The 13,053-nt window shown below is 40.0% G+C and overlaps 1 protein-coding gene across 1 annotated transcript in view; it reads left to right on the top strand.

Annotated features, from left to right (window-relative positions):
- Positions 1 to 5,293, top strand: part of celf2 (cugbp, Elav-like family member 2) — a 196,909-nt gene extending 191,616 nt beyond the window's left edge. Inside the window, exon 15 of the mRNA XM_087170811.1 lies at positions 425 to 5,293. The gene's annotated coding sequence lies outside the window, so the exon portion shown is untranslated. The remainder of the gene's footprint in view (positions 1 to 424) is intronic.
- Positions 5,294 to 13,053: the final 7,760 nt, after the last annotated feature.

Below are 13,053 nucleotides of genomic sequence, written 5' to 3'. Positions count from 1 at the left end.
CCACCCCTCCCAAAAAATGACAACTATTTTCTCCCAAATGACAAAATCCATCTGGGATCTGATGGATAAAGCTTTGGGTGCTCTCTGTTTTTTGTGTATATGTGTATGAATGAACGAATGAATGTGTGTGTGTGTGTGTGTGTGTGTGTTGTTGCCTGTTGGTATAGACATATAACATTAATATCATTTTCTATTACAAAAAAAAAAACCAACAAAATCAAAGCTAAAAAATTGCCAATGAAATCAGTGAGTGGTGTTGCTGTTCTGCCAGTTTGCATTGTTGTTGTTGTTTGTTTGTTGTTGTTGTTTGTTGTTGTTGTTGTTGTTGTTTCTCCTGATTTTATAAAATGCTGTAGTGGTGTGGTGCTCTGGCTCTCTGTGTGTAACTCTCTCCTCTCCCCTGTTTTTTCTTTCCCCCTTTTAGAACAACCCATCTCCATGCCTGTTAGCTCATCGTTTGCCTAGCATGTCTCCGTGGCGTCCAAAAAAAAAAAAAACTTTAAACACAAACAAAACCAAAAAAAAAAATCCCCACCAAAAAAAAAAAAAAGTGTCATCGTCCTCCTCCTCCCCCGTCATTGTTTTTTCTGATGTCTTTTCCGAGCTCACCTGATCATAACCTGGTTCTCCTCCTCCTCCTCCGCCGCCTACTGACCTTTTGAACTTTGAACTTTTAGCTTTTTTGGACTTTGATTTTTATGATTATTTTTTTTCTTTTTGTTTTTGTTTTTTGTTTTTTGTTTTTGTTTTTTGTTTTTTTGCATGTGACCTCATTTGGATCTGTTTTCTGGGAGGGGCTTCAGGGAGGGAGGCGATAAGGGAGGGGTGGGAAAGAAAATGAATCAATGTGAAAAAGATATAAAGCTGCATTCATATGAAAAAATAACAAAAAAAGACTGAGATTTTTATGGAAAAACAAAATGTTCTTTTTGGAGAAAAAAAACAAACAACAACCTGTGGCAAAGTGACTTCCATTCAGTATGTTTTCTTGCATTATTTTTTTTGTTTTTGTTTCTTTTTCTTCTTCTTTATGTCAGTTTTTTTTTTTTCTTCTTCTTCATTTAAAGTAAACTTGAAAGTTCACTACAGGAATTGGCGCGTCATCTTGCTTCTGGTGCCGATGAAAAACAGAGCGCGGGCCAGAAGCAGTCCGCGCCAGTTTCTCTGAAATATAAGACTACTTCCAAACAGTTTTGAAAAAAACTGTCTGATCAATATTAGACTCTCTCAGAGCTCTCTAATGGTTTTTACATTTTTCAGGCAGTGTAAAGTTTTTTGATAAGGCCATTTTAAGTGGCTCTGTTTCTCATTCAAAGTCTATATATAGAACCACTTTTTTCTAGAGTAGTTTAAAGGTAAAAATAAAAAAAGACATTTGCCCTGTTTGGGGGGGAGAAATGCTACCTACTTGTGTCACCTTTTGCTGAACTGACTCACAGATAGACAATCCGTGGTTTAAATGCACATGATGAAATGACCTATATTTTCTACTGTTTAAATGTATAGAGGAAAAAAAAAAATACTAAGATACCTGTAACCCGCGTTAACGTCGGTGCTTCTCGTGAGTTTAGTTGTGGTTTCATCACAAGTCTAACGGTCTTAAATGTCTCATGTTTTTCAAGAGAAGACTAAAAAATCAGTTTACTTGAACAATAGACAAAGCCTTTCATATTACTATAATAGTTACTTTTTTTCTTTTATTTTCTTCTTTTTTTAAGGAGTCCCTATTTGCTAAATTTCTTGTTGGTTAATTAGCTATATAAAATTCCTAAAATATATATAAATATAAATATATCTATATATATATAATGTCAGCTTGTGAAGCATCAATGTCATTATTATTTTATTTCTCTCGTGGGAAACAATATTTAGATGTGTTTTGTTGTTCAGCAAAATGTCTTATAAAGAAAAAAAGACAAGATCAGTGGAGTTTAGTGCCAAATTCTGAAGGTACTTCCTGCCTAGCGCGTCAGTGTATTTCTTGTGAAATTATTTGATAACATGGGTATTTTATTATAAGTGTTTTGTATGGATCCCTCATATTTAAAATATAGATTTAAAAAAGAGTTTGTTAACTTGCTATTCTGTGGTCTTGTTGCCTGAAAATGTCATGTTTGCTTTTTTTCTTTGTAAAGATGTAAAAAAAAAAAGTGCCCATGTGTCATATATATATCTATATACACGCACACACGGACACACACACACACACACACACACACACACACACACACACTCTCTCGTGCAGACCTCACAGTTTACTTTGTTGTTGTGCATGAGAGCCCCTGAGTGTGAAAGCCTCTACAGCAAACCGCTACAGCCCGCCAGCGTGCACACACACACACACACACACACACACACACACACTTTAAAAACACACACACACACACACACACAAGAATCACGCACTGATATTTTTAGCCATTGTAAAACCGTTTAATTCATCAAAGCCTTACCACAAATCTTTGCACTCCTGTTCTCTCTCTATTAGTATCTCGCACACACAGACACAAACACAGACATCAGGCTTCAGTATATATCGTTCTGATTGTTTTTCTCGCACGCTGTCCCGCGCCTCCGCCGCAAAAAATAAAAATTGAGGTGAGAGTCATACGCGAAGCCTTATTTTTCTCCAAATCCTCTTATCCCTTTTGTTAGGTTCAAAACGTTTCTGAGTTGTAGCCGGCGCCATTTGTCTCAGACGGCGAGGATCATTACTTTTGTGTATCACCTCAGACGAGCACGCTTGCTTTCATGATGTAAGCACAGGGCAAGACTCGCTCATTCACAAACAAGCCTCGGTCTTTTGAGGAAAAAGCACATGCCGCCGCCGCCGCCGCCGAGTAGTCAAAACGCGGGAGGCGGGACGGTCCGGAGCAAGTTTTTTTACTCGTTTGATTTCGTCGCTCGACTTCTCCTTCGACGAACGTGTCCTCTGACGTTTTGTTTTTTTTATAAGTGGTTGTAAGACTTCTCCATACGTAAGTCTTGTGGTGTAATGGGCCAAAATCATGTTTAGATGCCAAAGTGTGTTATTGACATTCTCATAGTCAAGCCGTTTACATGGCACAGTGTTGTCAGTCTATTCAACTGCCCCTTTTCCCCTCCCTGAAAGCCTAGTTTACGGTCTGCAAAAAATAAAAAAGAATAAAAATAAAAAAGGCAGCATTATTTTCTACAGAAGCTCACCAGTCGCCTTAACCAGGGAGCGTTGTATCAGTATTATAAGAATAGAAGATGTTGTCAGTCAGTCAGTGATTTGTGCCAAGTCCGGGTTCACTTTTGTGTACAGTTAACCTCCCACTTGTCAAAGTCTGGATTTCGCTCTTCCGCCATTTTCGTCCAATCGGCCAGAGCAGAAAGGCTGAAATGGCCGTTTTGTCCTGGCAGCGGTGAAGGAGGAGGAGGAGGAGGAGGAGGAGAGAGGAGAGGAACGAGGCGGCGGCGTCTGTTTGAAGGATGCCGCTCTCCGTCTCGGTTGTTGTCTCCCAGGCTAAGCGGGGGTTATTAGAAACAGGGCTATGTGGGGAGACGTCTTATTGGAATAGCGACAGGGGAAATAAAGCGCTTGTTGGTTGGAGAGGGAAGGGTCACGTCCGCAGGTCCACACGGGCAAAACAACAGCCACAGCCGAGATTGAAGGCAATACAGCTTTCATTATCCTCTCAAAGACCGAACCCAATACCAAACTTTATCTGATCTCATGGAGGGAGGCAAGCAGACTTTCTTTTCCTAAATGCAGTACACACAAATGAGCAGTGCCACAAACAGCCATAACTACCTGCACGACAGCTGGACAGGAGGAAAAGTCCCGGTCCGATCAGTGGTAGCGGACCAGTTTTCTGACCAGTGGTTTCCTGACCATTATTCACATCTTCACTTCACTCTCGCGCAGTTTCACGTTAAACTTTTATCCGCTGAGTGTGGAGGCCACATAAACCGAGACATCTTTTAACTGTCCCAAAAACTATGTTAGTTAAAAATAAACAAAAATAAACAAAAAAATTGCCAAATCTCTACCGAGTTGCACACAGCCTGATGTCGCACCGTCTCGTGTGAAGCATCTTTGTCTTTGTTTTCAATGTCGAAGCACAAGAGGGTCGTAGACGCAGAGTTTCTGTGGAGCGGCTCACCTCAGGGGCTGTCATCGCCGATGCTCGTTGTAATCTTTCTATCTTGTCACTGTTCACTTCTCTGTTCTCCTTCTTTCTTAATTATCTTAAGTGCTATTTATCAAACAATGAAATCTGAAAGGAAAAAAAAAAAGAAAAAAAAAATTGAACTTGTCGTTTCTTTGCATTATGGCTTATGTCAAGTTTTTTGAGGAAAAATGTTTTGTGTGTTTCTCTCTTTCCGTGCCGTAAAAAACAGCTTGTTGTCTGTAGAAATTATCCAATTTCTTTTTTTCTTTTTTCTTTTTTTTTTTTTTGTTGTTTTTCTTTTTCTTTTAATTCTCAAAAAAAAAAAAAAAAAGGTTTTCAGTAGTTTCAAAGTTATTGTCTTGAGAGAAGCCAAAGTCAATGCATTTCAGTGGATCCTGTAAGCGTGATGTATGTTTGTTTGACAACACTTCGAAAATCTGTCACTGGATGGGATTTAAAAAGTACAAAAAATGCAGGCTTTCCTATTTCTACAACTGATTGTACTTATGCATTTTGTACCAGTGGAATTTTTTATACTGGAGATTAAAGGATACAACAAAAAAAAATCTTAGAAAAAAAGCTGTCTGGCCTGGTGGTGTGGCCTGACCCTGACTGGTCCCCGAGTATGATTTCTAGCTGGCATCGAGAAAGTTGGCTTTTGATATAAGATTTTCTAGAAGATCTTTGGCTTTATTTCTTTCACTTCTTTTTCCTCACTTGAGTGTTGTTCTTTCTTTCTACCTTTCTTTCTTAATTCGTTCTTTCTTTAATTTTTTTTTCCGAAAAACAGAGGGTAGGTGAGTGTCAGATCTTTTCATTTTTGCTTTATAAATAGTTCTAGCAAGTTTGTCTATACAACAGCGGTAAGTTTCATTTGACTTCTGTATTGTGCCGTCTACACGATAAGACAATTATAGAAAAAGAAGGAATAGAAATATTTAGTCACCTTCAGTGGATTAATGTATTAGTTTAATAAAGAGATCAACTAATTAGAAATTTTTTGCTTTTAGCTGTTTAGATTTTTCCGGTTTCTCTGTCCTTCTCTGTGAACTAACTGTGTAGCTGAAGCAGTCAGAATTATTTTTGTAAACGTATGTTCTTGTGTGATGCAGTTTTTTGCTTCTGTCTCCTATATTAAACCATTTTTCCTAATACTTGTCTCTCTCTGTGTTGTTATGTTCCAGTGGCTGTCTGATGTTGTACTGTTTCACAACCTCCTCCCTGCCATTCTCTCGTTTTCTCTCTCTCTCTCTCTCTCTCTCTCTCTTTCTCTTCCTTTTTTCATAGTCTCTCTCTCATTCTCTCTCTTTCTCATGTCCGTTTTTTTTGTTTTTCTTGTTGTTTTTTTATTTTTTGTTTGTTTTTTTTTACCACATAGTAAAGTTGACTCCATCTCCAGTGACAACTCACTATGCTGTTCTCACTTAACATAGTAAATATACATCGAGGTGTTTGTATGTATATTACTGTGGAGCCCAAGTCGCCGCGTGACAGTCGACAAAACGTGAGTCTGGGAATCCAAATTTAATCAGCGAAAAATAAATTAGCTCGTTAGCTGGGTTTAGAAAAGCTGAAACAAAAACTGACATTTTGGGAAATATGCGTATTTGCTGAGAGTTGAGAGGCCTGGCGACACTTTATGTGCATCTTCACAATGTAAGAGGCTCCTGGAAGCTAGCTTGGTCTTGTAGTGGCTAATTAGCATGCTACAGTAGCTAGCAAGCTAACAGCACAGCTGGCTAGCACCGAGTTTCTGTCTTTTTTCTGTGTACTGGTACATTTACGCTTTAGTGGCATTTTGTTTTCAGGATTTTACATCATGTCACACAATAAAGAGTTAATGAAGCGAAGTTCTACTAGCTAGCCAGCTTGCTAACCATCAGTTAAGCTAGCTGTCTGTAAGCTAGTAAGCAAGTTAGCTTGGTCACATAACAATAAGAAGACAATATGAAGAAAGCTTGGTTAGTTGTGCAAATTCACAGGACAAAATTGACCTACTTTGAAAAACATGCTAAAGATTTAAATATGTCCAGAACTTTATACGATAAAATCCTAGAGTCCATGTAAAGAAGTGATCCAACTCAAATCCCCATATAAACCACAATTTATTGTTTTGAAGCTTTGGTCTTCATATGGATGAAAACGCTAGATACAACATGATAATTAGCTTGAGAGCTTTAGCAGCGCTTTGGATAGAGTCAGGCTAGCTGTTTCCTGATGTTTCCAGTCTTTATGCTATGCTAAGCTAAGCTAACTGACTGTTCTTATTGCTGTACAGATGTTAGAGTGGTTTCAATCCTCTCATCTAAGGAAGCGAATGGGCATATTTCCCAAAATGTTGAATTATACTCTATAATACACTATTTTTTTTTTTATTCGTAGTGACGTGTCCAAACTTGACTGTAACTTGGATTCTCCCAGCTGTGGTGATAAAAGCTTTGCTCACACTGGAATTGGCTTTGAATGAGAGGCCGCCGTGAGTTTTCCCTCATCAGGGAATCGTCCCACGCTGTCCTCCTTACCTGTGCTGTCCGCTGTCCTGGGCGAGGCCTGTCCACTGTATGTCCACTCTCTGTGTCCGATCCACTCCCGTACTGTCTCACCGTCACAACTGCATCCCCAGTAGAGAGAGAGAGAGAGAGAGAGAGAGAGAGAGAGAGGAAAGAGAAGTCAAAGGTCAAAGTTTTCACCTTTCATTCACAGATATCCAGGAGGGTTTGACGTGTTCGGGGAAGAAAAAAAAACGTGGTACTTTTTTAAAAATTGTTTTTAACACTTGTTGACGGTTACCGCAGAGGAATGGGACAATTTAGACAATACTGGCTGCTTTTTAAAAAAAAAAAAAAAACATTCAATATTGTTTTTAATAAATCAGACAATATGCAGATTCCGTCTAAAGCTGCAATCTGCAAAACTTAATAACTTGTTGCTGCAAATATCCAGGAGGCTGTGCATTATGTGCTGTCTGGCACATTATGGCATCTTTTCCTTTCGTCACTGCATCAGTCCACCAAGTCTGTTATTAAATATTGATTGTGAGGTTCAGGAAAAAGCATACAATAAACCTCTGTTATTGTCATCATGTGGCCTATAATTCAAGAAAATGTCTGCAGCTTATGATTTTTTATTTTTTCTCTTTAGTTTTTGGGTTTTTTTTTTTTTTTTTTTTTTTTTTTTTTTGCTCTGTGGGTTTTATTCCCTCTCATAGAATCACTTTTAAAAATGTGAAAGCAGCCATGAAGGGAAGGTTTTAGGCTCCGTGCCGATGTGTATTTGCAAAGTAAAGTTTAAACGAAGGTTGTACGCGCACACATTAACGGCCTTAAAAGATGCTGTGGGCCAGCTGTGGAGAAGGTGCGTTGTCTGATGATGACTACTACATCAGCTGTGGCCCAGGATGCTTCAAAGATTCAAGGTAAGGTACGCACAATATTCTAAATAAACAGAGATTTGTACAAGTGTGGATGTCTGAAGGCCAACTTTGCCACTGGCAGCACTCACTTTCTTTCATTCAGACCATTTTTAAGCCCAGAAGATGTCAAGGATTCAGCTATTTTTTTTTTTCTTCTTCTCATTTTTATCCTTCTCTGAACTGAAAGCCTTTGAAATAACATTTGGGCCATGCAACATTATGATTCTGCTTTTTTTAAAAGAAGACTTTAATAGAAGAATTTGTCATTTATTTTTTGATAATTGCACAATAGCATTAGTTAAATATGTCCAGGTAACCTTGACATACACACGACAGAATCCTTCTTTTACTACTTTCTCTTTTTCTTTTCTTTTTTTTTTTGCAAACATTTCTTCTACCTGAAAAAGCTTGAAAACACCCATCATAAAGCCTCTCAGCTGCATGGAATAAATAACACATGAATAAATCCCACAATCAGTACGACTATTTATAGTGAGTAGACAGCAGCAGTGATACTGGATCAATACACCAAACACAGAGGCATTGTTTGCAGATGAAAATAGAGGAGTCGCGCTCAATGAAATATCGGAACCGTGGTGATGTTTTCGAGGTTCGGTGAGAGCACTGGAACTGATTCAGGTCATGTTTTGCTGTGGATTTGGATGCAGGTAAAATAAAGTAGATGGAAGCGTTACGCAGGCGATCAGCAGGCTATATGTTCTGAAATCACCAAACCACACAGCTAGTCTATTATTCTCATCTTCACAAGAGACGCCGCAGGAGCTGAGAACACACACACACACACACACACACACACATACACATCCAGTTTGCTATCCGTCACATTCTCGATGGACACGTGGAAACTTCCTTCCTGTCGGGAAGTAGACGGGGTGCTCTGTGCCCGCCGACGCCACAGAGAAGCGGAGGGAGTGGGCTGCAGAACAGCATCACGGAGGAAGAGAGCTGTTTGATTTGAGCTAATGGAGATTAACTGCCAGCGCAGGCTGCTGCTCTGACACATCATCCCTGATGGAGTTACCTTAGAGAAGGGGTCAGAGGTCAAAGCAGGTTTGCTGCACGCATTAGAATTTCAAAACTATTTTTTTTTTTTGCAGGACAGTATATTTCAGGTGGAGGAGAAAGTAGTGCAGGAAAGGATCCATTTGTCCTGGTCACAACAACATCAGGGCCATAACTCCGTCTGAGGTCGTGTCCTTGACATGTTTTTTTTATTTCATGTTCATGTGCTTCCACTTTTTACACAAGGACACACTTCATTCAGGAGAGAAAATGGATTTCAGCATGTTCCTACAATTTCTGAACCCAGTGTAGTGCCGCACATGCAGTAGCTGCAGAAAAACAAATTTCTTGACCTCAGTATTATTTAGGTGCTGGTTGCATAACCTGCTGCAAAGCCTCACAAATTAATTAAACTAAATTTCAATGTAATTTTGATGCTGTAACTTTGTGTTTAAGGTACAAAAATACAACATCATATGGAGTTCACTGTATATACTATACTGGAACTTTATCAGTGTGACCGTCAAATCACTGACGCCAAAACGCAATGAATTCAATTTAAAAATGATTTGGACCTAATTACATTAAATTATCATTAACTATCTATTTCAACTTTCAAGGAGCAACAACTTTTGTGCCATAGAAGAAAAAAATAACACAACTGAGACTGAGACTCCAAATAAAGGCTCTCTTTGGTATGCAGGTAATTAAATTATAGTGTTGATCAAAGGACGGCCGGGGAGAGTTTTTTTCTTCTTCTCTTTCTGTCTTTTCTTTTTTTTTTTTTTCACATTTTCGCAGCATTTCTCATGCATCCCTTTGAAGAAATGAAGTGACTCATTCCCCTTTTGTTCGACAAAATATTCACGGGATTGTTATGCTTATGCAATGCTTAAGCTTGTTAGCAGTAACAGGGAATCAGCAGGAGCAATATATAAAACACAGTCACTAAAGGACTGCATGCGTACAGTGCGGCTTGTGTTAGGTGATGCGCTGCTGCCATCTTGTGGCGGCAGAGGGAAGTGACGCCACGTGTCCTGCTCATTAAAACCAGTTTAGAGTGTGTGGGAGACAGTGTTGCCCATCTGAGGATAATGCTGCTGTGTGTGTGTTTTAAATAGCAAGCTCTTTGATGAGATTAGCACAGTGTACCATGCCCTTCATTAGGCCTGCTATTCCTCATTGATGTTCCGGTATACGCCGGATCTCAACTCACCTCGCTCTTCGCAGCTTTGATCTCTGCCGGAGACGTGTGTGTTTTGGTGCAGTTGTACTTATGACAACGCGGTGACTGACATTTTATTCCTGGGTGCCGCGACAGTTCAGTCGCTACCTGTGGATATGCACCACTGGTTTTGTAAAGCTGGGGAAAAAATTTTATTTATTTTTTTAAATTGTGATGTTAAAACCTGCAGCTGTCAAGACTTGACATTTCTGTTTCTCAAAGTTTCTTTCATGCCCTGATAGCAACTTGTTTCATATGACTGTTGAAAACAAAGGGGGAGTTTTAGCTGATTGTCACTCCTATCAGCTACAGCAGCTCTTCAGTGGCTGTTGACACCGTCCCTTCACCACTGCACCACGTGTCAGAGCAGCTGCTGTAGAACAGCTCTCTGGTTTTTACTATGTTGGTTTTGCATCTTTGCATTCATTAAATTTGATAGTGAACGTGACCTAGTCGTGTACTTCTTCTTCTTCTCTTTGTGCAAATCTGTTCATGACAACATGAAAATGTTTCTAAAGGTTATTTCATTGGAGGAGAACCCGACCAATAAAGGTTCAGTTCTGGTGCACTTTCAGTCAATCAGTAAATTCATCCATTCAAACATTCATTTATTCATGTTGCCCAAAATGTACATTTATACTGACAAACAAAGGACAAAAACACACAAGTCTCGCCATACTGCTACTTAAACCTCTTAAACCAGCTGTTAAATGGAGGCCAAGATGTCTGACCCTTGTTCTGTCCTCTCTGACTCTAACCATCACCATATCCCTGTTTGTGTGTTTGTCTAAGTGTCACCACGGTGTGCAGTTGCGTTGCGCACTCGTAGGTGGAACGGATGTAGAATTTGTTGCAGACAGCGGCGCCACAATCACCAGCTTAATAGACCGTGAAATCAACACCTTCGCCGCAGAGCGAAGCCAGGATCCCCGTCCCTCTCATTGCCCCCTTAACATGGTCACGTGACGCATTAGGATAACAAATAGGCCGTAACGTCTGGCACTAACAAGGTAAGTGGTACGGGGTCTGTACCGTCAGGTGCGGGACCATAAAACATATTACATCGCCGTCAACTGATTAGCTGCTGGCTGCGATGCTGCTTTTCCGCCGCTCGGCTGCAGACCCAGGATGGACTGAGGCTGACTGACTGATCAGACCACACACCCGTTCAGACCGGCAGCTTGTTTGTGTGTTTCACTGTTTGCTCTTCCTCAGATTTACCTTCTGCGTCCTTGACAACTGAAAGACACGTCCAATAAATGAACACAACACGCAGCAAATGAATAAATCAATCCCTGACTTGGATTGAGTCTGACATTGTTGGGGAAAGTCGATACTCAGACGTGGGATACCTCAGATGTTGCTAAACCGAACTTAACTCAATTTATCAGCCTTTTTAGAGTCTGTTCGTTCCTTTTATTTCTGTACTTCTCCTCGCATCTTTGATGGTGTTTTAGGGCAAAATACACATCATTTCTTCTCATAGATACTAATGTGTGTGTGTGTGAACTCACATGAATCCTCCTGTGCTTCACTTTACTTTATTCTCCCTTGATAGCAGAAACTTGCCTCACAGCAACCATTAAAAACTCAATAGAAAACATGTAGTGCATCAATATGGGGAAAAAAAATAAAAGAATGAACATAATCTAAGAAGACAGTAACCGTTAAAATGGAATTATTCTAGGCAGCTCACATTCATGGTATGAAACTGAGCTCCTCCAGGGTCCTTACTACATCCAGGTTATATTCTCTGCCTTTTTTGGGGGGGGAGTTTGGATATTTTAGAAAGCTGGGATTCAACTGTTAGAATAGATCTAATTTTGACCACAAAAAAAAAAAAGATAATAATAATAATAATAATAATGTCAGAAAAATCATTTTTTAAAAGCAAGTTTCACACCAGAATTTTATTCCTTAAAGGAGCTATTTGTAAGTTTTGCTATTGCTACATAGCTAACCTTAGCTGCTCCAGAGGTGGAAGTCAACCCTCTTGTTTTGCTTGTATTTCTATCACTTCCTCTCTACTGAAGTTTGCATGCTAACCAGCTAGCTATGGCTCAGTCGGATTGTATCGTCACTTTCCGATACTGAGTCACTGCAGCGTCCAGGCTCCCCTAAAGAAGTATCACTGCTCAGAGGACGTATTATAATTTCTTGTATTGCAAACACAACAATGGCTGAAGCTCTTGGCTGGTAAGTAAACAGCTGTTAATGCTAATGCTAGCTATGTAGCGATAGCAAAACCTACAAATAGCTCCTTTAACAGCATGTAAGCTGTCATGTTAGGTAGTTATGTGAAAAAAATTAAATGAAAAATCAAAACACCTTTCAGTATTTCAAAATAACATCACATTAATTTGGCATTTGTTTTGTTTTTTTCAAAGTATCTTACGTTAAAGATACCCCATGTTGAGTTTTTGACTGCTAGCAGTGCTATGAAACAATGTGTTCTGCCCTTTTTGTTTACATCGTGCACACATATGAGCGGGCAACACACATTACTGCTGCAAAACAACACACACTAACGTTCCACAAACACATGGAGGAAGGAGACGGCAAAAGCTAGCAAACATAGCTGTAGAGAAAGCAGGGATTTAAAACTGTTCCAAAATCCACTTTGAAAATGTTTTAATGATGAAGGAAGGAGAGCAGGACAGGTTGTAGGTGCACATGAAAACAGGATTCTTTTATAGGAGAAAGGCTGTAACTTTCAGTTTCTTCTGCAGGTTGTTTGAGAGGTCACAGTCGACCCTGTCCTCTCCTGTCGAGCATCACACGGCTGCGTGCTGCATCGAAAGCTTCAGGTGTAGATCCAGTCACCAGTCAACCCTCTGCAGTCAGTAATGTGGTCTGCCAGGGGGGTTTCAGTTCCTCTCTATAAACAGTATACTCTCTAAAGCAAATAGTGCAGCCCTATACCCAGCCCTCATTATACACTCTGGCTGTGTGTTTAAGGCTCCTCCAGGGCCTCCGTTCCCGCCGTCACAGAAGTGAAACACAACAGCAGACTGAGCCCGGCTGAACTAAGCTGCGCCGCGCTGAGCACATTCAACACGGCGCTCTGCGGCTTTGTGCTGGAGAGGACAGCCAGGGAATCTGCAGGATGTTCAGACTGAGACAGATTTAAGACTTTTAAAGACCTTGTTAAACAGAAATCTGTCCTGTCACGATCGTCCCAACTTTCATGTCCTCTCCTGTGTAAGCTGCACGGATACTGCAGATAGAAGAAAGTCACATTTTAAAACTTTCTC

The sequence above is a fragment of the Seriola lalandi genome, unplaced genomic scaffold (genome assembly GCF_002814215.2).
Source record: "Seriola lalandi dorsalis isolate HSWRI2012SDOR001 ecotype SW California unplaced genomic scaffold, Sedor1 jcf7180002054961, whole genome shotgun sequence".
Taxonomy (NCBI): Eukaryota; Metazoa; Chordata; class Actinopteri; order Carangiformes; family Carangidae; genus Seriola; species Seriola lalandi.
This window is presented reverse-complemented; position numbering and strand designations above follow the sequence as displayed.